A 23666-nucleotide genomic window follows, 5' to 3' on the forward strand; every position below is an offset into this window, starting at 1 on the left:
TTAGAAGAACACTAATTGTAATTTATAACTGCCCCAATAACCTCTCATGAACTTTAGAGCCTGGTAGCAAGCAAACCTTCTAAGAAAGAATGGCTGTAGTATGGCTACCTTTTCGAAGGTTGTAGACAAATGGTTGTCGGAAAAAAAGCCCCAGATTCGCCTGAAAGGCGGCGCATCGATTGTGATAGCAAATTAGTAGATTGCTATACGAACTAAGGATAGTAATTTTATCGTCCGTGTAAACTTGGAAACATTCGCTTACTGACTAAATTAACAAGCATGGTGTCAGCGCGCACAGGCAAACATGAACATATCACACTTGATGACCGCGGACACTCACGGTCAAAACGCTGGCGTGAGGAAGCGCGGCGGGAGCAGCGAGCGAAGTGACCTTCGTGCTGTCTATCGCTTCAACGCAAGCTGAGCGACTAGAACACGAACGCACAAAGGTATGAGCCGCCTGCAGACCGCTTTCAAGATAAGGCGCGCGACTACGCGCGACCGCGCAAAGTACGCAGTTGGCGCGTCCGAATAGAACGCCGCCCCCTTCACTGCCGCCCCGCTTCCCTCCCTGCGCGCGCGAGATTGAACCACGATCGTCGGTTCCCCATGCGCGTGGTCGCGAAATACGCAGTTGCTGTCGGAGAACAACGCCGCTGCATTTCTTAGAGAACTTTTGTCCTTGTCCCAACTTGGATAATTTGCGATACTTTGTCTAGCAGACGGAGAATAGTAATCGAACTTTACAGTTTGCTTGTTACGAAATCTATGGTCAGTTTAGATATCCGAAAATATGGAACAGTTTATTTTCGAACATGAAAACAGATAGTTAGCGTGTAGTATTCGATTCGTATTCAACATTTCGAATATTCGCCCACTCCTTAAATGTTTCGAGCTCAGTATGCGACAGGGACAAGATCTTCCGATGCACACTGTGGCAGAGTTACTGTTGCAAGTCTAGCGCTGTGAAGGCTGGTGGAGTAAGAAGCACTATTATTTTCAACCTCTCCAGGCTTTGGGGCAATTACAGTTTCAAGTACGGCTTCATATCGCGTCCAGATTCTACCACCGATCACCCACGCAGTAGCTCCAAAACGCAGGTTCTGCGCGCGAAGGCCGTAGAAGCTGAACATTTTCAGTTAGCTCACTCACAGCGCCGAGGTGAAATTTAAAAACGGTAAAACCAGCAATTTCCCTTTTAATACCTCGATATGTACAGCAGACATGTGTTTCAAGTACAGTTCCCTAATCGCACCTCGGATACTTTGTCAAGTCTCAAGCAGTAGTGAGCTTTTCGTTGTGGAGTCAACGATGCCGAGACACAGCCGCCATTATTCTACAGTGCTCAGATGTAACTTCATGCAAGTTCAGGTCCTGCATGTGGACACTGAACAACACCAGACGGCATAGGCCAGGACTTCCTCGATTCTTTTTCTCAGGTTTGCTTTTGGCGCGTGCTTTTGTTGCGTGACGAAGTAGAATATTAAGCAAGATCGTCTGAATCGTTGGGCGCTCATGTCCTATCGGACAGCAACGTTTTTTTAACGACTCAATGTGTAGACCCTCTGTGCGACACGAAATATATATACGCATTCGTTTCAATTCAGAACTATATTGTTGCTCGGGGCTTGAAAAGGACTGGCAAAGTTAACCCTCTCTTCTAAACAATTCTTGCACTTTGCTCCTATTAAATTACACTGCTTTCAATATCGTGAATTCTATACACATGCTCATAACGGTTACTATAGAATTCATATAATACGTAACTGTTGAGCGTTCTTACAAGTATATTTGTGAAATAATAAGAAAAAGAGAGATGTCTGACATTGAAGCAGCTTTTATTTTCAACATGCGCTTGAAAGGCACTGTGTGCGAGTCCTTTTTCAAGGCTCGCAAGACTCGAGGAAAGCGATTGAATCACAGAAGAAAACGCTTAAGGCACAACTGGAAACGTGCACTCTGAAAACAAAGGACGTGCGCGTGCTGGCAATTTGGAGAGTAGCTTACATGGCTTGCCCCATATTTACTTTCAGTTTCGGAAGTTCTCCAGAGCCTCCCCTTCCCCTTTCCCCCACCCCCATGAAGTACAACCAATTTGATAAGTCACGAAATTACCTACATTTAGGACAGTTATCACTCGATCGACGATAATGACAACTATCCGAAATGTAGGTAATTAATAGGCGAGCTGATATCCCCGCCTAGAGCGTTCTTCGTAACTGTCAAGCCGAATCAGCGCACAAAAGAAAAATATAAAGCAACAGACAAAATCGAGCGCTGTAGTGCGCGCCTCTATTTCTATGTTCCCAACTTTTCACCTTTTTTTGGGCTAATATACTCTAACAATCTGGTAAGGCTAACTATAACTAGCCCAGCAGTTATTCGTCACTTGTTCTTAGAGTGTGCACTCAATGTCACCAGCGAAAGGATGAGACAACTCAGCAGAGCACAGAAAGAGACAAACAAAACGTTTTAGTCACATCCATAAGTTCATGCATGCACAGGACCACACACAACTTGCAATAACGCCATGACGCCAACAGAATGTGGTGACACACTGCTTTGCAGGCGGACCGTGTGTTTGTACCTTTTTAACTCATGACATACGGCGACCATTGAAACCAGCGACCGTCTTTCTCAACGACCAATGTGCGATGCTACAAACAAGTATGTTCGACACCCCTAGACTTCATTGTAATTAGCAATACCAGAATACAAGACGCACCACTAATGCGTAGCTCATCCCGTGGCCTTGCCATACGCTGCTGTTTTGTTCTCTGTAAAAAAGCCTGCAGTTATGCTAAAGAAATATATACCACGGGCAACATGCATGAGCCTGTATATTAGTTGCTGCCAGTATATTTAACGCAGTTGAAAACAACTTAACACATTAGAAATTTCATGTAGTTTTGTGTTGTAAGAATGACTTCAAGAACGGTGCTTGAACAGAGCAGTGCCATCTCGGCCACCTCGCGTACTGCAAGTCTGCCTCTTAGCGAGTGCAAACTTTGGCGGACAGCGCACAACTGGTTTTCTATGTCGTTGGTTTCACTGATCATTGTACTCCATTTCAGACATCAGGTGCAACGTTGTGGATGCTACGCAAGAAGGTCGGTAACGAAAATTCATCACTCCGCGCGTTCCGTCGATGCTTCGCCTCGCGCCAACGGCGTTTGCTCGCGCGAGCATGCACATGAGGCTGCCGTGATGGGCTGCAAATAAAAACCCCGAAAAGAAAAACCGCGAAAAGCAAATTGATCTAAAATGGTGCATTAGCAGCCGTATACACACAGTTTGTTTGTTTCTAAGGATTAAAGTTTTTTTCATTCAATGCTGAGTCTATTTAAAAACAGTTTCGCACATTGCGGTAAAAAAAAAAAGTCGCAGTTCTGCCCGAAAGGCGAAGCATCGATTGCGATAGCAAATTAGTAGACAGCTATATGACAGTAGTTTTATCGGCCGTTATAAACTTGTAAACATTGGTACACTAACTAAATTCACAAGCATGGTGTCACGCGCACACAAGCAAACATGAACACATCTCACTCGATGACCGCGGGAACTCGCTGTCAAAACGGTGGAGTGAGGAAGCGCGGCAGCGGAAGAGAGCGAATTGACCTTCGTGCTGCGTCTCGCATCAACGCGAACTAAGCCGCGAAAAAACCGCGCACGGCGCACTCTGTCCCGTCGCGATGGCTTACAAGATACAGCGGCCCGGGCGGGCGGGCGCGGCCGCCCCGACCACGCGGAGTAGAACCCCACCCCCTTCCCTCCCCCGGAGCCTTGCGCGCGACGGGAGACGGCACGCTTCCTTCTCACTTCGCTCCCCTGCGTGCGCGATATCGAGCAGCAATCGCCGGCTCACCCTCACACGCTTTCACTCGCAGATACAGCGTACGGCGCGGGGCGACGATTTTATCGCGCTTGGACTTTATGCGGAAACTGGGCGACCCCGATGGCAGAAATGCGCCTGTAGTGTCCATATAATTGCCATCGCAATAAAACGTCCAACTATTTCTAAGTGCGAGCGCTGCCACTGCAAAGAGTCTGTACCCTCCATAGTGTTGAAACTGATGTTTGAAACGGAGTATGGAAGTGCGCGCTTAATATATGTATTACATAAATATGACGAAAACTTGAACATGTTGAAACTAACAATGCAGCTTGGCTGCGAGCAAGTTTCCCTCAATGACGTATAAAAGAGTGAATGGCAATGGACGTACTGACACATTGCACCAACATGGCAGTCCAAACAAACAACACAAACTTGCTCTCCTCAAACATACAGACAATACAGGGTGAACAAGAGCATGACAGCTTGACGGTGACAAATGTAAATGTATCAGAAATATAGTAAAATCAGAGGGAAAGACAAGGGACTAGCCAGTGTAAGGGCCGGCTGGCTACCCTGTAAATGTATTAGAAGTCCCTGGTTTCCTGGGGTTTCAACTTCCACGGTACACTTACAGGCATGAAAAGAAGCCATCCACACCAACAACGTATATTATACTGCTACAAGTTAACAAACGGAAGCTGTTGCTTTCGCAGAATGTACATATTTAAACAAGACATTCTTCTTTAGATACAAAATATGCTTGCGAAATCCCGCCTTTCAGTTGATAGTCAAACATCAAGGTTGTAAGTGTGGTATTCATTACGTCCTTCTCTCGATTTCACACGCTTCTCTTCAGGCATTTATTTCATCCCTGCAGCCATCTACGGCAGTTTTTCGGTCACATTTACCGCATAATACCAGACCGTTCTAAGCTTAACTCGCACACTGGTGACAGCTTATATCACATATCACGCAAAAATAGTTCAGTGAGTACTATCACGAGCTTCGGCTTTACCTGTTCAGCCCGTACCTTAGAATACTCGGTTATGTTCATGTTCAGCTTCATCGCCATCTCATCAATCACAAGTCGAAGTTTTGTGCGGATCTAGCCCATACACCCTCCAGCACGATATAAATGTGCATTATTATCTACTGCATCGTAGTTAAAACGTATTGCAAGTATTTACAACAAACCCAACTGGTTATTCAGCCCATTAACAAGTGAATCAAACTCCGTATGAAATGCTGTACACTCAAAGCTTTTACTAGTACGCACAAGACAAGGTAGTTGCACAAGAAAAAAAGGTTCAACCATGTGTGGAAGCTAATTAAAGACAGGGTCGGCGTAAATGGTGGTTTAGATTATTTGATGATTCAAGTTTCATTATATCTCTAGATTCTGTCTGTTGTTCTTTTCATCTTAGTTATTCATTCGTTTCGTATCGTTGTCACACATCGTGTTTCGCGCGCAATTACGTGGACCTTGCCTTGTTAGCGTCAACACTTGCTTGACCCTTTCTTTTTTTTTAGCGTTTGACACTCACGTCGACACTCAGCGTTTGACACTTTTTCACGCTACCGCGAGGCATAGGACCTAGTAACCCCCGAGTGTTTGCAGCTTCTTCAAAACACACGCCCAAGGCTCGGACGAAGCATTCGCGCGGCCGGCTGCTCTCCGATCTCCCTGCTTCTCCGATCCAGCTCTCCCCCGTCCCGACCTCGGCCCCTTCGCGCCATCTGGCTGAGGACGCTGCAGTTAAGCTAGATGGCACTGGGTGACGGACGGCAGAGGGCGATAGCGACTCAGGCACTCGCATCCAACCGCGTTTACGGCTGATTACACTCATTTTTGTTACATTCTTACTTGCTGACTACTGCTACGTCTTATCGACATGTACAGGTATCACTTGTTACCATTTTCATTTTCATACGCCACCTAGAAGTCACCTAACCAGCCATTTCTTCTGGAAGTGGTTTTGGTTACAAGATAACCAGATCCCAGATACACCAAGCCCGTGTGAAGTCAGTTAAGAAGACCTTGTCTTCAATAGATACAGCGGCGCTGGAAGGGATATTTTGAGAACAAGAGCTGGCTTTGACCACTCGCTACGCTCACCTGCTGCAAGCGAGGAGACAGCGTACTTACTCTTAAATATCCGTATTTAAATACTTCAGCATAGCCAAAGAACGCGTGAGTGGGTTTTCTTGATCACTTCCTGGTTGCACGCGAGTACTTAACCATGGATTACCACTAGCCCGAACATCAACCTTGCGCAACACGTGCTAGGTTTCGTAAAATGTCGGACAACGCAGCTTCCCCAACATTCAATTCAAACGAGCAGTGAAGACACGCGCCGATAACTAAAGAAAATGAATACAACGATGGTCCACTTTAACTTTACAACCACTAGGTCATACTTATATTAGTTTTACATTCAAATCTTACTGCGTGAAAGTAGCTGTTTTAAAGAGAAAGGCCTCGTTACTGCGGAGACCACCCTTCTTACGGGATAAACTGTAGACGAAAGCGACCATCCAATGGAGCACGCAGCCCCCTATTTAAGACATTTAATTGTGGAGCACCGTCCCAGTTACTGCTCTATAAGAATTGGAAACCGTTATAAACCGAGGCTTTGAAAATAAAGTGATCATTGTATTGCCACTCAACCTGCGTACATTAGTGATGAAAATTAACAACAAATAAGCTAGCTGTACACGCCCATGATTTTTACGCATGACGAATCCGTCACACGACATTCCTGCATTCACGCTGCTTTCGAATGCTTGTGGAAGCTGAGAGTGGCAGGTCCAAAGCGACGAGGAGAGAGCGGCACCAGGCCCCGCAATTGAGAATAACGATGGTGATGTCGATGCAGTTGTACAAGACAGGCGTAGTCTCGCAAGCTTGGCAGGCAATATTCCTCTTTTGCAATTGTAATGGCAACCCGAATGTAAATAACGAAGCCTCCAGCAAAGCAGTGTAGAGGAATAATGCAAACCACAGGTCGCAAAACTACTGGGCTCAAAATCTTGGGCACTTCCGGAAACACCGTGCTAGCGAAGGCGCTCGCGCTCACACCGGATTCATCCTTGAACTGCCAACTCGTCGTATAGCTTGCGTCGACCGAGATGTCACGCAAGTGTAATTTCAAGGAATGGCAAAATATCTGACGCTTGGAATGTCCATCGTTTCCTTATCACGTGTTGTGTATTCAAATGCAGCGATTTTCTTATACAGAAGAAGGCGGTAGATTGCAGTACAACACGGATAAGCGAATTAATGAACGAGCTTTCCTTCCGTTGGGTCAAACATTAGGATGGCGTTTCTTGTTCTTTATTTTATTTTTTGAGAAACAAGCCAAATGCTTTTCTGGCATGAAAAACACATATTTAAAGGTAGCTCGTTAAAGCTCATTTGCATAAGTGTGGAAAGAGAACAGGGAGAAATACTGCTCGCTGAGGAAGCCCCACATGAGGAGCTCCATAATCAGCTAATTGTTTCTTTAACGTCGGCTACTCCGTGTCTGAATCCAGTCTTTGAAAGGCCCCGTCGTCTTCGACGAGCGGTTGTCACACATGACCTTGTATTTGTCGCTGCTTCTTTTCATTTCAGTGCCCCTGAGCGAAAACAAGATCACTTCATCCATCTGCAGCGTGCAGCTGCCTCTCGTTACGTATGGAGAGCTTATATAAACGGTTGCGAGGCCTGCCTCGACACGCACGCTGTTTGAATAACATCGACGTCCTAGATCATTCCTGGTGCTCTTTCTTCTGATGTCTTTTCAGTATTTTTTTTTTTCGTAGAATTGCAACGCGGTGTCCACAGGCACGGCGTCTTTCTACCGAAGCACAGCCAAGGACACCAGCAATAATACAAGAATGATGGCAATGCGGGCTGACGAAGATGCCTCTGCTGCCGCAGAGGCCCCCTGCTCCAGACAGCGCGACCGAAGCCGGACGCCGTCCCCAAAGCAAGTGGCGTAGTCTACCAGGTGGGCCACCGCGTGCTGCTCCAGGACTCCGTGCACCATGTGCGCCATGGGTCCAGCGGCGTACAGCGCCACGTCTTCGCCCGCGTGCGTTTCCAGCCGCAAGGGCACGGCGCTCACCTGCTGGTAGTCAACGGCCTCTGCGACGAGCAAAAACATCATGAGCGAGAAAAAATATCGTTCGGAGATCGCGTAGAGTGGGATATAGTGAGGTCACCGTAAAATGATAGATCCCACTGAAATCATACGAGGGCCAGGCAAATTAAATCTGTAATTTTGTTACAAAGACTTCAAGTTTTTATGCCACTGACCTGTAAGTGAGTAAGATCGTTGCCAATAGTGTAAACAATATCGGGTAGGTGACAGAAGCGTGCAGCTTAAATTACGCCGTCACAGTCTCACTGCAATGAAAGCCGACTCCCCCCCCCCCCCACAATGTACATTGCATACTCTAGCCGCAAACACCGAAATGAGGCCTGAATGCACATTCTCGCTGAATATAGGTGAAAACAGTTCAGCAAACATATATAAACTCCCCTTATACGTATAGCGATCGGTATTACCCCTACATACGTACAGGCGGCCGGCTCTGTTCTCTAAGGAATTGCGCAACGAAACAACAAACGCAGCCTAAATATCCTCACTGTAAAGAATACACACCGTCAAGCGCACCATCGCTTTAATAAATCAAAGAAATGAATTGAAAAAGGCTTATTGTATAAGGAAAGGGTTGGGGAAGCAGGTGGGTGCATGGGACCCCTAGTCCAGAGCTCCACTGGCCTCAGCAGCCCGCCGTGCTTGGTGGAGGAGCACCACACGGGCCTCCTTTTCCTCGCTGGCGAGCCAGGTCTCCCAATGCTCCGTTGTGGATTTTCGCGCCGGAATACGAGACGTATTAATTAATTTTAGGTGGCCTGAGCTCGCATTCCCACGTAATATGGGCGAGAGTTGGCTTGCCTCCGCACCACGGGCAAGTGCCCACGTATGCGGTGGGGTGGACGGCATGGTTTTAACCGTAGGTGCGCGTATGTGTTTGTTTGCAGGCGGCGCCACTAATACGCTTCTCTTAGACCTAACTGAGGGTGTGGCGGGGGGTTGCGCTGTCTTTCGCGACGCTGGTGTTCTAGGATATCCCAGCGTCGAGAAATCCCAACGCCTGATCTTTCTAGGATATGTAGGATATCCCAGCGCCTGATCTTTCAAAGACCGATTTTCGCACGAGAGAAACTTATGTGCGATCGTGGCCTAATTGTTAGAACATTGGGCTGCTTTGCTGGAAGACCGAGGTTCGATCCCTCCAAAAGTCACGCATGCTTTTCTAGCGTTATAGGCAGACTTCGCCCCCATTGGAAGTATCTAACAGAAAACTCAATGTTTGTTAGGCGTACACGACCGCGTCACAGTGTGCACGAAATCGCGAAAGAGATTCGGGGTATAGAAACGCCACTTTGACAAATGAAAGTGTGCAAGGCCACAGGCGCGCGCAGCTGTCGAGACGTTACCATCTAACACACTTAGTTCTGGCTTAGATTTCAATGCGAACCATAATCGTACGTTTTTGTATTTACTATCTGGCCAGTATATGGTCATTTTCATTAACCGATCACGAGTCTAAAAATTTCACCGACAATTACGATACACCCTAATGCGAATTTCGAGCGCAGCTGTTAAGGTGTTTTGAATTCACGATATATCATAGCAAGGAATTTGATTCTGAACCACGGGGTGCTGTCGGCGGCGGCACTAAGCCTCTTCTCAGGCAGCTCCTTTAGCAGCAGCGGCAGACGAACAAACCTCCTCCACCGCCTTCCTACTCGCGCTCTCTTCGCTTTCGCCGTCTTTCATCTGCGTTCGCTCTTTCATCATTCGCTCGGTTACGAAGCACAACGCCGACGCTCGCTGCAGGAACGGGCACCTAAGAGCAGCACTCTAAAATATGTGCCGATGTGCCACTGTGTATGTGTCGCTCTTGAACGAACCTCTTTGACCGCAACATGGATCTTTAGGTATGACAACAACAAAAGACACTTACGTACATATAAACAGCGTATGTATGCACGTAGGTATGGGAGGGTAGCCATATATGTCTACCCTCCCATAAATTTTCAATATTCCTGCATAAAAACTCCAGCGCCCTCTATGAGGAGGCAAAGCAAACCAGTAAGGCATGTGCTGACGCCTGGCGTAGCAAGACTAAGCAACCACCCAATATTAATAGCACCGCCCTCAATGAGGATGCGGAGGAAGCCTGCAAGGCATGTGCTGACACCTGGCGTAGCAAGAGGAAAGCTAGGAAACGCGTGGCGAGTAGCAGCGAAGATCGTGCCCGAGAGGCTGCCCGTAAGCGACAGACTCCACAGAAAGCGGGAGCCGCGAAGCGGAGAATGCGGTGAAGCGACGCAAATACCACGCCAGTGAATTGAACGAGCACAAGGGTTCGTACGCGAAATTTCAGAGAGACTTTCTGGACAAACATTTCGGATTCAGTTGTGCGGTGTGCGACAGACTGTGGTTGGAGAGCGATTTGATGGTGATTAGCAACGTTAGAGATGTCGCGAAGCGTGAACGTGATGCGTTTTCGACAGCTACCCCAGCTCCTCACTTAGCCAGCTACTCAGTTTGGCTGCGCCGAGGGAGCGCTTATAGCCGTAGCGCGAATCGATCATTTGGTGTGACAGCTGGTATTCAACAAGCCACCACATTCTCGCGCCTGCGGAAAGGACTGAATGTTCGTATGTTCCGCGCCTGGTATGGGGATGCGGTGTGTAGTGTGTACTACCGAATAGCTTCGCTAGTGACCCACATTCACAGAGTGGAATGGGTGCGAATTTTTGCAGCGAAGCTGTTAAGGGCTAGGTTCCCTAGGCTCGTGTCCGCGTGTAGAAAAAAACTATCATCAGCATTCACTTTGGCTCCATGTGCGTGGTGGTTGGGCTTGATGCGCGTGGCGGTTTCCCGCCAGTTGTGCCTTAGCACAAGTGTCAAAACGGATGATGGATGGCCCATTGTTATACCCCTCACCACCGCCCATGCCTCTTTCACAAGTGTTGCGATACTCAGCGGCGGCACGTCCCACCAATCGTTGTGCCCCTTTGTCTCGTGATGTAGACATCGCGCTAGCGCTATTATCAGCAGTTGCCCTTTGGACTCGCTATGGGACGGGCACTCGTTTAACCCACATCTTCCAGGATCCTGACGTCAGGATCCTGATGATGTCGTGCAGTGTGCCGCGGCTATGGACGCTGTGGTTCATACGCTAGTCTATGACGATGGGGCCGACTTAGCGCAGCAAATGCAGTACTTGGCCATCGCACCGGGCGATAGCAAGACGCCGGTGTCCACGAACATGCCGAAGACGCTCAATATAGTCAATAATGATAATATGAATTCACGATAGCAGACCCCCCATAGTCACAGCTTCGCTGGCTTTTACCTCCAAAGTAGTGGAAGGGCTCTGAATTTTGTAGCGAGAGCTACATTGGCCGCATTCTCGCCGTTTAGCTGTGGTCGGTGGCCGCACCGCGTGCTGTGCCGTTGCCTAGCAACCGCCGCAGCTGGCAGCGCCACTCACCGCGCCATCTGGCATGACGTCAGAGGAGGAGCCGGTGAAACCGCTAGCTGAGCCGTTGCCTAGCAAGCTCCGGCGTTGCATCGGCGTTGCCGGCGTTGCATGGTATATATAGAAGGGGCGGCTCGGTGGGATTCGTCGGCAAATATGGAACGTTAGTCAGAGAGACTGAAAGAAGCCAGGCTTCGTCGTTGGAATGAATCCAAGAGAAGGCAGCGAGCCGAGGAGACGGAGGAAGATCGAGCCGCACGCCTCGAGAAGCGTCGTAAGTACGAAGCGGCCAGGCGAGTGCATTCAGATGAGGATGGTTCGTCGTCTAGTTCGGCATCTCGTGCCAGGGCCGCGGATCAACGACGGAATGAAACACCAAGCTAAACAATAACATTAACTGTACCTCTCGCTACGCACACCCAGGCATAACTGAGTTAAGCCGTGCACAGCCAATTTTTTTTCTTTATTCGCCCTAAGACTTTGGTGCAGGTGAAGGAGGCGGCCTGACGGCGACAGAACAGGGTTTATTTAAGTATGTAAATCTCTCCCAACATGCACGTCGATCGTAAACCACAGTGGTACTACATAACCAAAGTTCTTGTTCAAACTTTCTTAAAACACATACCATGTTTGGTGAACATTTAGGTAACACATAAATCACATCAACAGCAGAAAAGCATTTCGACGGCAGCGCATGCTTTTTATCCCAATATTCTATATGGAGAGGTATAGCCAGACCTAAAAGCAAACTAAAGATAAAAACTTATTTCAGCACCATTTGTAAATTATCCTACTACATTACCCAAAAAGCCGCTCATTTCATGGCTTGTTTCTCGGCTTTTCTTGTTAAGCCAAGAAAGCCTCAGGCAAGAAATGCGGACGGCGACGCCTCCTTGACGCTTCCGCACCAGCTCAGCGTGACGTCATAGATTTTGATGATGTCTGCCTGAGGCATAGTAGATTTTTGATCGGTAAAGATGGACGACACTGAATTCTAATAGAGACAAAAAATTTAACTTAGGAAGTTTCAAGAACATTTTACTCAGCCATAATGGCCTCAGACACGCGAAAAACCTTTGAAACCCGTGACGTCACACTGACGTACTGCTGCTGGGACTTTGGCGCGGTATTCGAAAAGTGGAAATTTTGAACATTTTATTTTGTAATAATAAACCTGCTACTGCGCAATTCCCGAAAATTGACTTTTAAATGAGTAATTTATCAGCTTGAAATTATTTAGCGTTTGTCTTTAGTGTCACTTTAATACGAAATTCTGCATACTCTCTTAAGAACGGCTACAGGGGTCCGAGGTAACACATTCCGAGCGTGATGGCAACACACAAGTCGTTTCACTATTTACGATATACGAGGTCCCGTGAATAACCTGGAAGGAGACAAAAAAATGAGAACGGACTTCTGCTACCTTGCATAATCACAACCCAATTTCCAGCGAAGTTGTTTCTTTCGAGCTGTAATTGCAATAAGTGTTTCAGTTGCCTGTAATTAGAGAGACGTTGCCCCTGTATGACCGCGTTCGGTTTCAAACCTTGCCCGTATATAACGCTTTGGAGCACTTGTTGAAAATTTGTTACGAAGGCAGTAATTCATCGTCACACATTTTACTACGCCAGAATATTGGCCATAGTGCCTTAGAACGTTGGCCATTGGCCATATTTATCAAGAAGAAATTAACTAGTCCCGAAAACATACCGTCTAAAATCCATGACTTCACGGCGAGCTGCATGTTGCAGAAACCTGAAGGTGGCGTCACCACGTGTCCTACGTTCTTGCGTATTCTGTAGCTTACCAAGCCACTTTCCGAGTTAATAGCGACTTTTGTCGTATTCTAGAAGGGCAGTTACCTAATAAAGCTCAAATTAATTTTCGTTTTAAAGTCCCTTTGAGAAAGTCATAAACGCTGCTAATGACCGGAACAGCCAAATCTACCTGCACGAGCGCTTTTGCATTTCGCCGTCTTTACATATATGTTCCAGAAGGGTCCCGCTCTGCGTATGCTTCATGAACGTGAACTTCTGCATAATCTCCAAATGTATATGTTACAACAAAACAAATTGGTAGTAAACGTGTCATTATTCATTTTTCTGGGACCGCAAAAGCGGCATCTACCTAAGTGCGCCGGGTCGTTTCGCTCCTTTTGCCAGGACTTCTCTGTGCCAGGCCTTGTGATGAAGCCTCGTAAAAATCACACTGCAGAAACCAAAGTGGAAAAATGATATACAGATATAAAGAAGAGGTGCGCGTCTCCGTTGATATAGGCGACACCTGGCTGGGCGGAGCATACGCAATGTGGGCCCTTTGGAAACGTATACTGTAAATAAAACAAATTCCCAGGTGTCCTTAGCTATCGCCTAAGCGACGCGAAGGCGAAAGCCTTGTAAAGCCTACTTTATTTCACCTTAATCCTCCCAAATCCACCCTAATCCAGCTTAATCCACCTTGATCCAATCACTAATCAATCACTAATTAACTTTTCTGATCATTAATCATGTCTTAGAGAAGGCGGGACATGCTTTGGTTCGCTTCTGTGCTTCCTTGGGTCACGTGACTTTCTGTACCTCACAACGCGACCTTGAAACAGAGAGATCTAAGGCTTTCGCCTTTAAAACGTTTCCCTTCGCGACCACCACACTTATTGAGAAGACTCGCGCGAACGCGCGTGGAGAACGCACCAGTGTTGGCGTCAGCCTTCCTCTTGGTCGTCGAGGGCCCGTTGGCGTACGAGAGCGTGGTGTAGGGCAGGCCGTCCTTCTCGGAGAGTCCGGCGACGCCCAGGATGGGGTTTCCCCTGGCTGCGTACCCGTTGAGCGTGAACGAGTGCGAGTGGTCGGCGGTGACCAGCACCAGGGTTTCGCGCAGGTCCACCAGCTCGAGGGCCGCGGCCACCGCGTCGCTCAGCTCGGCCGTCTCGCGCAGCGCCAGCGCCGCCCGGTTCTCGTGGTGGCCGTGGTCGATGCGACCGCCTGCGAGAGTCTCCGCTATTGGTTTTGATCGATTCATGTGGCGTAATTAAATTGTGGGGCTTAACGTCCCAAAACTGCACAGTGGGTCATGAGGAACGCCGTTGTGGGGAGCACTCCGGAATGGTTTTGACCACCAGGGTTTATTTTTAACCTGCAGCCAAATATACGTGCACGAGCGCTTTTGCATTTCGCCGTCATCAAAATGCGCTCGAAAATTGAACCCGTGACCTTGTGCTGAGCAACAGAACAGCACAACGTTTTGCTCAATAAAATGTAGCCCAAATAAAATTTCTGATCATTTACATGGAGTTAGATGGCTCTGAAGAGTTTGAATTAATGCGAGTAGACTCGTAATAGCCGGTTTACTTGTAATTAAAAAGCCATTTCTTTCTTTCTTTCTTCAGTGGCAATGTATAGCCACTGATCCAAAGCAGCAGTAAGAGTCCTTTTTCGGAGCGTCTGAGCCCTGACGCACCCAGATGAAAAATACTTGGGTTACGCTTTTACGGTAGAAAGAAAGAAAGAAAGAAAGAAAGAAGAAAGAAAGAAGAAAGAAAGAAAGAAAGAAAGAAAGAAAGAAAGAAAGAAAGAAAGAAAGAAAGAAAGAAAAGGCTTTTCAATGACAAGTACACCGGCTATAACGAGTCCACTCGCGTTAATTCAAACTCTTCAGAGCCATCTAACTCCATGTAAATTATCAGAAATTTTATCCCAAACGTTGTCCTATGCAACGCTGCCCATCAGTTCCTCAAAAAGCGCAGCATACCAATGCTAGTGCTAGGGTATGTGCCGCCGAGCGCTGCATGTCACTTGGAGCCTTTATGCAAGACATACATGAAGGCCCCCACTTCAGTGAGAGTAACGGTACGACCGGTATCACCATCATCATCATCATCATCATATTTTTTTAATGTCCAGTGCAGGACGAAGGTCTCTCCCAGAAATCTCCAATTACTCCTGTCTGGCGCTAGCTGATCCAACTTGCGCCTGCACATTTCCTAAATTCACCCCGACTGGTATACTGCTGTCTAAACAGGGTACATATAATGTTACCACGAAAATGCCGTTACATTCAGCTGTCAACAAACTAGCGTTCTCCTTTTTTATTTTTCTATCTTTTCTTTTCATGAGCACTAGTTGATAGTGCTTCTTCAAACGTACGCAGACGCCCTGGCCTAAGGCGTACTCATTAAGAACCATACGTTCGCTTGCTCTCCAAATGAACTGAGATGTATTTAACACAGCTCGACCCACCTAAAATACTCTTCCCCCCCCCCCCCCCCCAGTGTGCGCATGCCAATGCTACATACCCCTTATATGTGTTTGTCGACCAGCACCTTCTACAAAAGACGAGCCTTTTGCACAAGTAGTCACAGAAGCGCCAAGGGTTTTGCCAGAAGACGCCGAGCATATAGAGCGGCCACTGATGGAATGCATTCTCCAACGATAAAGGAAGAAAAGTCACGAACGTATTATTACGGTGCATGCAAGCTACGCTGGCGTATTTATAAATACGCTGCCCTGGAGAAGGTCAAGAGTAACGCGTAGTCGGTCTTCGTCGTCTTCTATTCGGCGTCCCGGGGCACAGACCACACCGTGACAATATATTCAAACCGGCGCTTCCTTAAATACTTCAGGAGAGCTCGGAGCCCTTCGGGCGTCCGGCTGTGCATTCACTTTCGACCAGAGAGTTGCCGGCGCGTACGCAAGCCTTGCCAGTGGGCAAGGCAGCTGCTTCCGGGGTAATTTCAGCCGAGCAGTTCTTACTCCCGCAGCGTAATTACCGGCCCTGCTTCGCAGCACCGCAAACAGAAGGCGGCCGCCGACCGCGAGGCTTGTTGCCGTACACGAGTGCGCACGAGCGATGTCCCGTTTGTCCATCCAGAGGAACAATGGTCGGAAGCCGGACGCTGCTCGCAATGGAAGGCCTGTTCCATTTACGTGTACTCCGTTAGTGTTTACAGACCATCCGACGCTAAAATGTACGCGGAGTGATAAAAAAAAAAGTATAATCTATCCATCCCCAGCTGAAATCCTCGTTGGACGTGATGATCGAAAAGCGAAGTAGATACACGCACCCTAGTCGCTTCCGGCTTTCCCTTTAAAGTGCAGCGTAGAAAATGGTTTCCTTCCGAGCGTCTCGATCGGCCGCGCTGAAGTTTATGACTGCAGGCCGGAAAGGCCGCTTTCGAAACGCAAGCGCTTTATGCCGGCATATTTTGGGTTCTGGCACAAGCTATATACCGCCAGCCACACCGCATTTGGGAATGGAATGGGCGATCATTTGGTTACCGTATATGTTCTAGCTGGGCCAAACATTTTGTCGATGATGCAGAAACCTGACTATTATAGCGCGAAGGTTCTATGACTGAGAAGAAAAGGTGCTTCAGATCTGGCGCTAAACCAAATTCTGCGACTATTGAGAATTGAATTTTTGTGCAGTTTTTTAAACTGCTCGAAATTTATTTATTTATTTATTTATTTATTTATTTATTTATTTATTTATTTATTTATTTAAACCCAAACTAGGATATAATCAGTGTTTCTGAACTCTGTGTATGCTAAGAAAAGAATAAAATTAATTAGGTCTAAACATAAATAAATAAATAAATAAATAAATAAATAAATAAATAAATAAATAAATAAATAAATAAATAAATAAATAAATAAATAAATATAGTAAACTTAGCAAATACCATCTTTCTAACATGCCTTTCATTACGTATCGGCTTCTTCCCGGTCCCTCAAAATGATTAATTTTGTCTGCGTCACCCCAATATTTAGATAATCTCTCTGAGCGGTTATGCACAACAGTCTTTGATGTCATCATCGTCATCATAATCATACCTAGCCTAAAGATAAGGGATTTTTCACTACAACCATTTCACTGCAAACAAAGAAAGCAGCAGGGTGAAATAATAATAAAGTAACAGTGCTTCTTGCTTGTGGTGAAGAAAACAAGGCAGACCAATGAAAACGAGTTCATCGTATTGCTTACCTTCGACCATGAGAGCGAAACCGTCTCCTCGCTTGCGCAGTATTTCAATGGCGGTAACGACCATGTCGACCAGGGAGGGCTGCTTCTCCTGGCGGTAGAGTTCGTACGACATGTGGTCTCCCGAAAAGAGGCCTGCGCGAGGGAGCAGAATCGGGCACGTCAGCAAAAGTGCATCAAGAAAAAAAGTCTTCAACCTTTTTCTCTTTTTGACACGCTGTAGTAATGAACGCAAAATTTAGGTCAGCCTGATGTTAACCGAGCGTTTCGGCAAATGTAGGCGAAAATTTAGTGGAAATAAAAAGGGCGCGTCTCACTAACCGACGTGCGCTTGTTGGCTTACATCGCCAATTAAAATCTTAAAAGAAGGTTTATAATACGCGTTCTAATTACGAAATAGAACACACCCGGAACTCAATGCACACTATGCACACATATTTGAAATTTAGAAACAAGACACCAGTGTCAACGTAATCGTCCTACTTGACACCTGCTTACTGACATAGCTCACGTACCGCCCACGGGACAATGTCATACCGGCACGCTTCCCTAGGATGCAGTGTGACACTGTATTTTCCATGATGTGCGGAGAAACATCACCTGAAAGTATTTGTGTAGTATTTGCGCATGTCGAGTTAGGTTTAACTGGTGTATAATATATATACTTTTGTTCTATAATGCCTGGATGTAAGTGTAAACTGAAATTTCAAGGTACGTGCGCGGGTACTTTAACAAAATTTTCGCGTAATGTCCCCCATACATCAGTCGCCAAAACTAAGTAGAAGTGTCTCGCGACAATAAGCTGACTCGATGTAATTCGCGAGCGTTATATATATTAGCCGTATTACCTAGTCTTCCCGAATGCGTCATTCCGTTTTATGCGGTCGCGTCGCACTAACAGAAGGCAAGCCTCGGGGCAAGCAAGGGTGGCTCACCGAGAAGGTAGTCAGTCTTGTTGGTGTCGATGGCCAGCAGCTCCTCACGAGAACCGACGAACTTCCGGTTCTTCTTGTCCTTCTTCCACAGGTCGACCAGGTCGAGACCGTCGCTGCGCTTGCCGCCGCCTCGCTGCTTATCCTTGAAGTACGCCAGGCCACCGCCCAGAATAACCTGAGTCCGGAACCAGGTCATCATATATTCCCTGAGATGGGCTTATCCGACGCGATGTAACTGGGCATTCAGGTTCAGGATGTAAAGTTGGAGTGCGCGCGCAGAATTGCGCTTGAGCTATTACGCGAGAACATCCTTCCAGCACGCACAATAACAACGATGAAAAGAAAGTATCTTAGGCAGACTTTCCTGGCAGACTGACGGAGCGATGTCGCATTCTGACGCTAAGAAAAGTGAAAGTGTATATATGTTCTGCCAATTGCTGCCCCTCGTCGGCAAATGCGCATAACGAGTGCAATTTCCAGTGTCCTTGAGCCATGTGTCCAACCTACCAACGTCAATAAGTTTACAAATGACACTTCCTCAGCTAACGCGCAAGTGCTTGCAAGCATCTTGCAGTCACGTTATCAGCAGCAGCCTCGATAGGACTCGCACGCTTCAACTCCTTTTCATACAAAGCGTCGCCTTCATGCTGTATTGAGACAAACACCTAAGTGGCAGCAGCCAAACTGTCTTGAAGCAACATGCCCGCGGCGTGCTCTTGTATTTACCTGAATTAACGGCGCAGAACCTAAGTTGGTGTCGCTGCCACAAATGACGAGACAGTGGTCGATGCGTTTCCACCGATATTGAAACTTTCGTTGTTTATCGTGCACGCTGCATGCGTTCACGCAAGGATGATATAGAAAGCAGCGCTCTACGCGCTCACCCTGTTGCACCGTATTACTAATGACGGCCGCATACTCACATTCATGTTCCTTCCGGGCTCGTCTTCGACGAGTTGCCGGGCGATGTCCTTGCAGCGCGTGCGCTTGGGCATCTTGGTGTCCATCTCCCAGTCGCGGTGGGCCGAGTGCGCGTACAGGGCCGCGGGCGTGGCGTGCGTGACCCGCGTGGTGGTCACCAGACCCGTCGACATGCCTGCAGTCGGGTGCGGAAGAAGCGGTGAGATGGGTACCAGTAACTTAGATCGAATGGTTAGAATTATGCTGTCTACCACGGGCATTTTTTTTTTATTTGGTGCAGCTCAAAAAAAAAAATTACCCTATAGACAGTCGAACCCGGATATATCGAATCTCAAGGGGATCACAAAAAAGTTCGATGTTATATGTATTTCTATATATAGAATAAAACTTCTATGCAAAAATTTTCAAGGGGATTTTACTGGTGTTCGTTAAACACATTAATTCACTATATGCGGGTTTGATATATCCGGCTTCGACTGTATAATGTATTGCAGATTGCGCTTTCGTCAGATACAAGTGAACTGCAAGAGACTGTCCTCTCATCTTAAACTACATTCCTTGTTGCACAAATTCTCTGTTGCGACGTACCGAACACCCATTCGAACTTTGTCTGAACTCCGAGTTAGCGCTTTCGGACCTATATTTACCTTTTATGGTGATACTGTATCTCTTTCATTGGGTCCGTGTTGGCCGGCCTATCTTCGTTACGCACTGTCTCGGTCTTCTTTACTCGTTTGTTTGTTTTAGCCAGCCAACTTTTTTTATAAGTACTGTTTGCCTATGAGAGACAGGGCAGCGAGCATCACTCATGATGCCAATCGCTCCTACACACCCATCTAATTAAAAATAGTCTGACGTTTTATTCGGTTGAGCCTAATTTTAAGTGCAGTCTTTCACTGTCCTCGCCTGTATGCCGCAACTTTCATCTTCCTGCTAACGAGGCCATCAATCGCAGCTGCAATATTCAGGAGCGACCAGACTCTAGCGACGAGGTCAGTGACCTCTGTCTTTTTCAACAGACGGCATTTTTATCAATCTGAAATAATTCTACTGACATCTGAGCTGATTATTACAGTACAAAATTGCATAAGGAATTACAAATACAACTGAAGCACCCCTCTTCTGACTAAAAATTAACCAAAAGAACCAAAAGAGAGTGAAGGGCCGCTTTTTTATAGCTTACAAGCGCGTTCTATTTCCGAAGTAAAATGTGAAGCAGGTTCCACGACAGTAGTCATGAACGAACCTTGCAAAGGGGCACGCGGCACAGACCTCGCGCAGCTTATTGTGGTAATGTTTCGTAGAGGTTTGTCATACGCAAGCTTTCGCAGTTTCTCACCAAGCATGCCAGGGCGCACAAGGGCTACTTCCAGTACATTGCCGGAGAGAAAAAAACGCTAATGACGTTACAACAAAACCAACTTTGTCGTGATGACAGGATATAAATTTGTACTGCAGAAGTTCGTGTCGTTACATCAAAAAACTGCCGTGAGAGGTAGCAAGAATTTATTAAGTTTCTACCGAAAATTCTCTATTCCATTTCTTGAACTGATGGCAGCCGTATACATATCATTCGTACTATACAAACGCACTAGTTTTTATACAGAAGTAATGAAGATTGAAGATTATTATACCGGGTACCTTTGTCCTGGGCTTTCTTGATGAAGGAGTGCAGCTCATTGCCGACAGCGGAATCGCACTCGGATACGTTAGCCCTCGCCGACAGGCCAAGCATGGCCATCTTGGTCTTGGCGCCACAGAACAGCGCCTGTCGCAGAGGCCGCGCTGTCCGTCACCTGCCGGTCCACTGCGTACGTCTGCACCGAAAGAGAGATAACAAGCGAGAGCACGGTAGGTTAAGCAGACGTGTGTATTATATGTTCGGTTGGTTGTATACCCGAGCGAGGGGAAGAGGGTGCGAGATTGAAAGCATCAAACACGAGACAAAGGCAAAATGAAATACACTTCGCGTGCACTTTCACGTGCACGTGAACTTGGCTACCCATTGAACTTGGCTACCCTTTCGGACCGTCGGGCCTATTACTGAAGTAGGTCTGAAGCACTCCTACTCCTTCGAGTTTTGTCTTGTCGAAGACACGACGGAAGTCACTTCACTGCGTAGCATTCCACATTTCACGGTCTATTCGCTAACCTGAATTAATTAGCCACGTAGGAAGTCTGCATGCAAAGTGGCTTACTTTGGTTTTGTGTAAGAGTGATTTACAACGCAAATTCTTATTTTCCGAAGTGACTTAAGAGTCTCTTTAAATGGACACTTTAAAGGGAGAAAGAGAAAAGGAAGTTGAGCTGCATTTGTAAATTATTTTCGTACAAAACCCAAATTAAGGCACTCTAACCGCGAGAGGAGGCTTTGATCAGCCAGAAAACACCCAGGGCGACGAACGATGATGATGACGAGTTATTGGCATCCCTCTTTGAAATGGGGCGGTGACAAATTGTCACCTAGCCTGCTTGAGTTAATCAGGTATGCCATACATACTTTTCATTCTAGCATTCTTGTTTCCATATCCTTAATATTTTCTCTCTTCCTCGAAACTTCTCTATCTGCCTTGTACCGCTACCTATGCCTGTAACGGATCCGGCCGTATCAATCTCTTCCTCCTTTTTTTTTTCACTAATACTCTAAACGTATCTTGCTTATCTCGACTGCTGACCAGTTGATCGATGCTTCCGTCCAGTTTAAATCCAGGCGCTTCTGGAAGGTGTACGTTACCTACGAGTCTCACTGGGGAAAAAAAAAATTCTGGGGTTTTACGTGCCAAAACCACGACATGACTATGAGGCACGCCGTAGTGGGAGACTCCGGAATAATTTCGACCACCTGGGTTTCTTTAATGTGCACCTAATGCACGGTATACACGGGCGTTTTTTTTTTTTTTTGCATTTCGACCCCCCATCAAAATGTAGCCGCCGTGGCAGGGATTCCCTCCCGCAACCTCGGGCTTGGCAGCGCAACACCAAAGCCACTACGCCACCACGGCGGATGTGTCAATGGGAAAGAGTGATGGCGGCGCCACCTGAAACTGAAGGTCCGCATCAGTTCGCCATGACGTCGTAGATTTCGATGACGTCTGTCAGATCCTGTAGTTCGTAATTCCTAGCAGTAAACACGGACTGCGTTGTATTCTAAAGCAGCCGAAGGCTGAACTTCGCAGGTTTCGAGAACATTAGTACTCTGCCACAATGGCCCAATTACATGGAGATGCCTTAATATGTGTGACGTCACAGTGATACCGCTCTGGGATTTCGGCGGAAAATCAACAAAAAAAAATTGAAGTTTGCCCTTCATTCTTTCTTTCAGTGTTCAACCTCTTACCGCGAAATTAAGAAATTTCGAGTTTTTAAGACATACTTTATCAGTTTAAACTGATACAGTGTTTCCCTTTAGTGTGCCTCCTTTAAACTGTGAAGAAAAGGGAGTCCTATACCTTGAGAAGCGCCGTGTAAGGAAAGCGTTCGAAGGAGAGGCTCCCCTCCTCGCCCGGCTGATCGGTGTCTTCATTCTGGGTGCGGTAGATGCGAGACGCGGTCACCGTCGAGATGCCCATGCCGTCGCCCACGAACACGATCACGTTCTTGGCGGGCGCGTCGACCACGGGAGCCGACAGGAGCCGGGAGATGCTGTTCTGGCCCGTCACTCGCCAGAACTCGGGGTCGTCCTCGCCCTCCGGGACCGGTGGGCTCTCAGAAGGGGCGGCCGGAGGATTCGCTGCGCGCGAACGAGATCCGAAATAGAAACACCCGATCAGTAATGTTAAGGAGCAACCAACATGACATTTTATGATGATGACCCTGTAATGTCGCTCATACCCACGCATGGGGATTGGCCAAGAATTGCATATCTGAACTTTTACATAATATTTGAAGAAACTACAAGTAATGTGCAATTGAGCAATCAAAACAGACAGATTAACAATTTTCCTAAGCAGAACAATTTGTAATGGTAATGCTAGGATTTAACAGACAAATATCACTAAGATAATTTATAAAAGTACGAATTTAAAGTCCTGTTCGTTTCGTTAATTGAATGAAAACACAAACGGCATCAAAGACTTCCCTGATGGCTAAACCCCAGTACCCAGGCAAAACCCAGGCACCGAAAGTTAGTACTACTTGTGATGTTAAGTTTACTCCTAGTTTGGCAAACGGAATTTCAAGAAATTCTCTCTTAAAATTTATACCTGCGCCATATTAAAGAATTCTGCTTTATGGATTGTATTTCTAGGCAGTATTGACACAGGCGCGATATCGCCAGACAAGCCCTGTGTAAATAGAGGTTTAATGGGGGGACACGGCAGCATAATCTGCTGATCATTACTTTCAAGGTCTCCTTTTTTTACTTTTTTTATTTTTAATTTTTAATGAAGGTCTTAGACCTTGAAGCATGTAGGCAGCATAACAGACCACCGAGCGCACCAGTGGGAGTATCA

The 23666-nt window shown here is 46.8% G+C and overlaps 1 pseudogene; it reads right to left on the minus strand.

Moving 5' to 3' along the window:
• Window positions 1-1819: 1819 nt before the first annotated feature.
• LOC119445999 (alkaline phosphatase, tissue-nonspecific isozyme-like) overlaps window positions 1820-23666 on the minus strand; it is an 87243-nt pseudogene continuing 65396 nt past the window's right edge.

Source organism: Dermacentor silvarum, chromosome 3 (assembly GCF_013339745.2).
Source record: "Dermacentor silvarum isolate Dsil-2018 chromosome 3, BIME_Dsil_1.4, whole genome shotgun sequence".
Taxonomy (NCBI): domain Eukaryota; kingdom Metazoa; phylum Arthropoda; class Arachnida; order Ixodida; family Ixodidae; genus Dermacentor; species Dermacentor silvarum.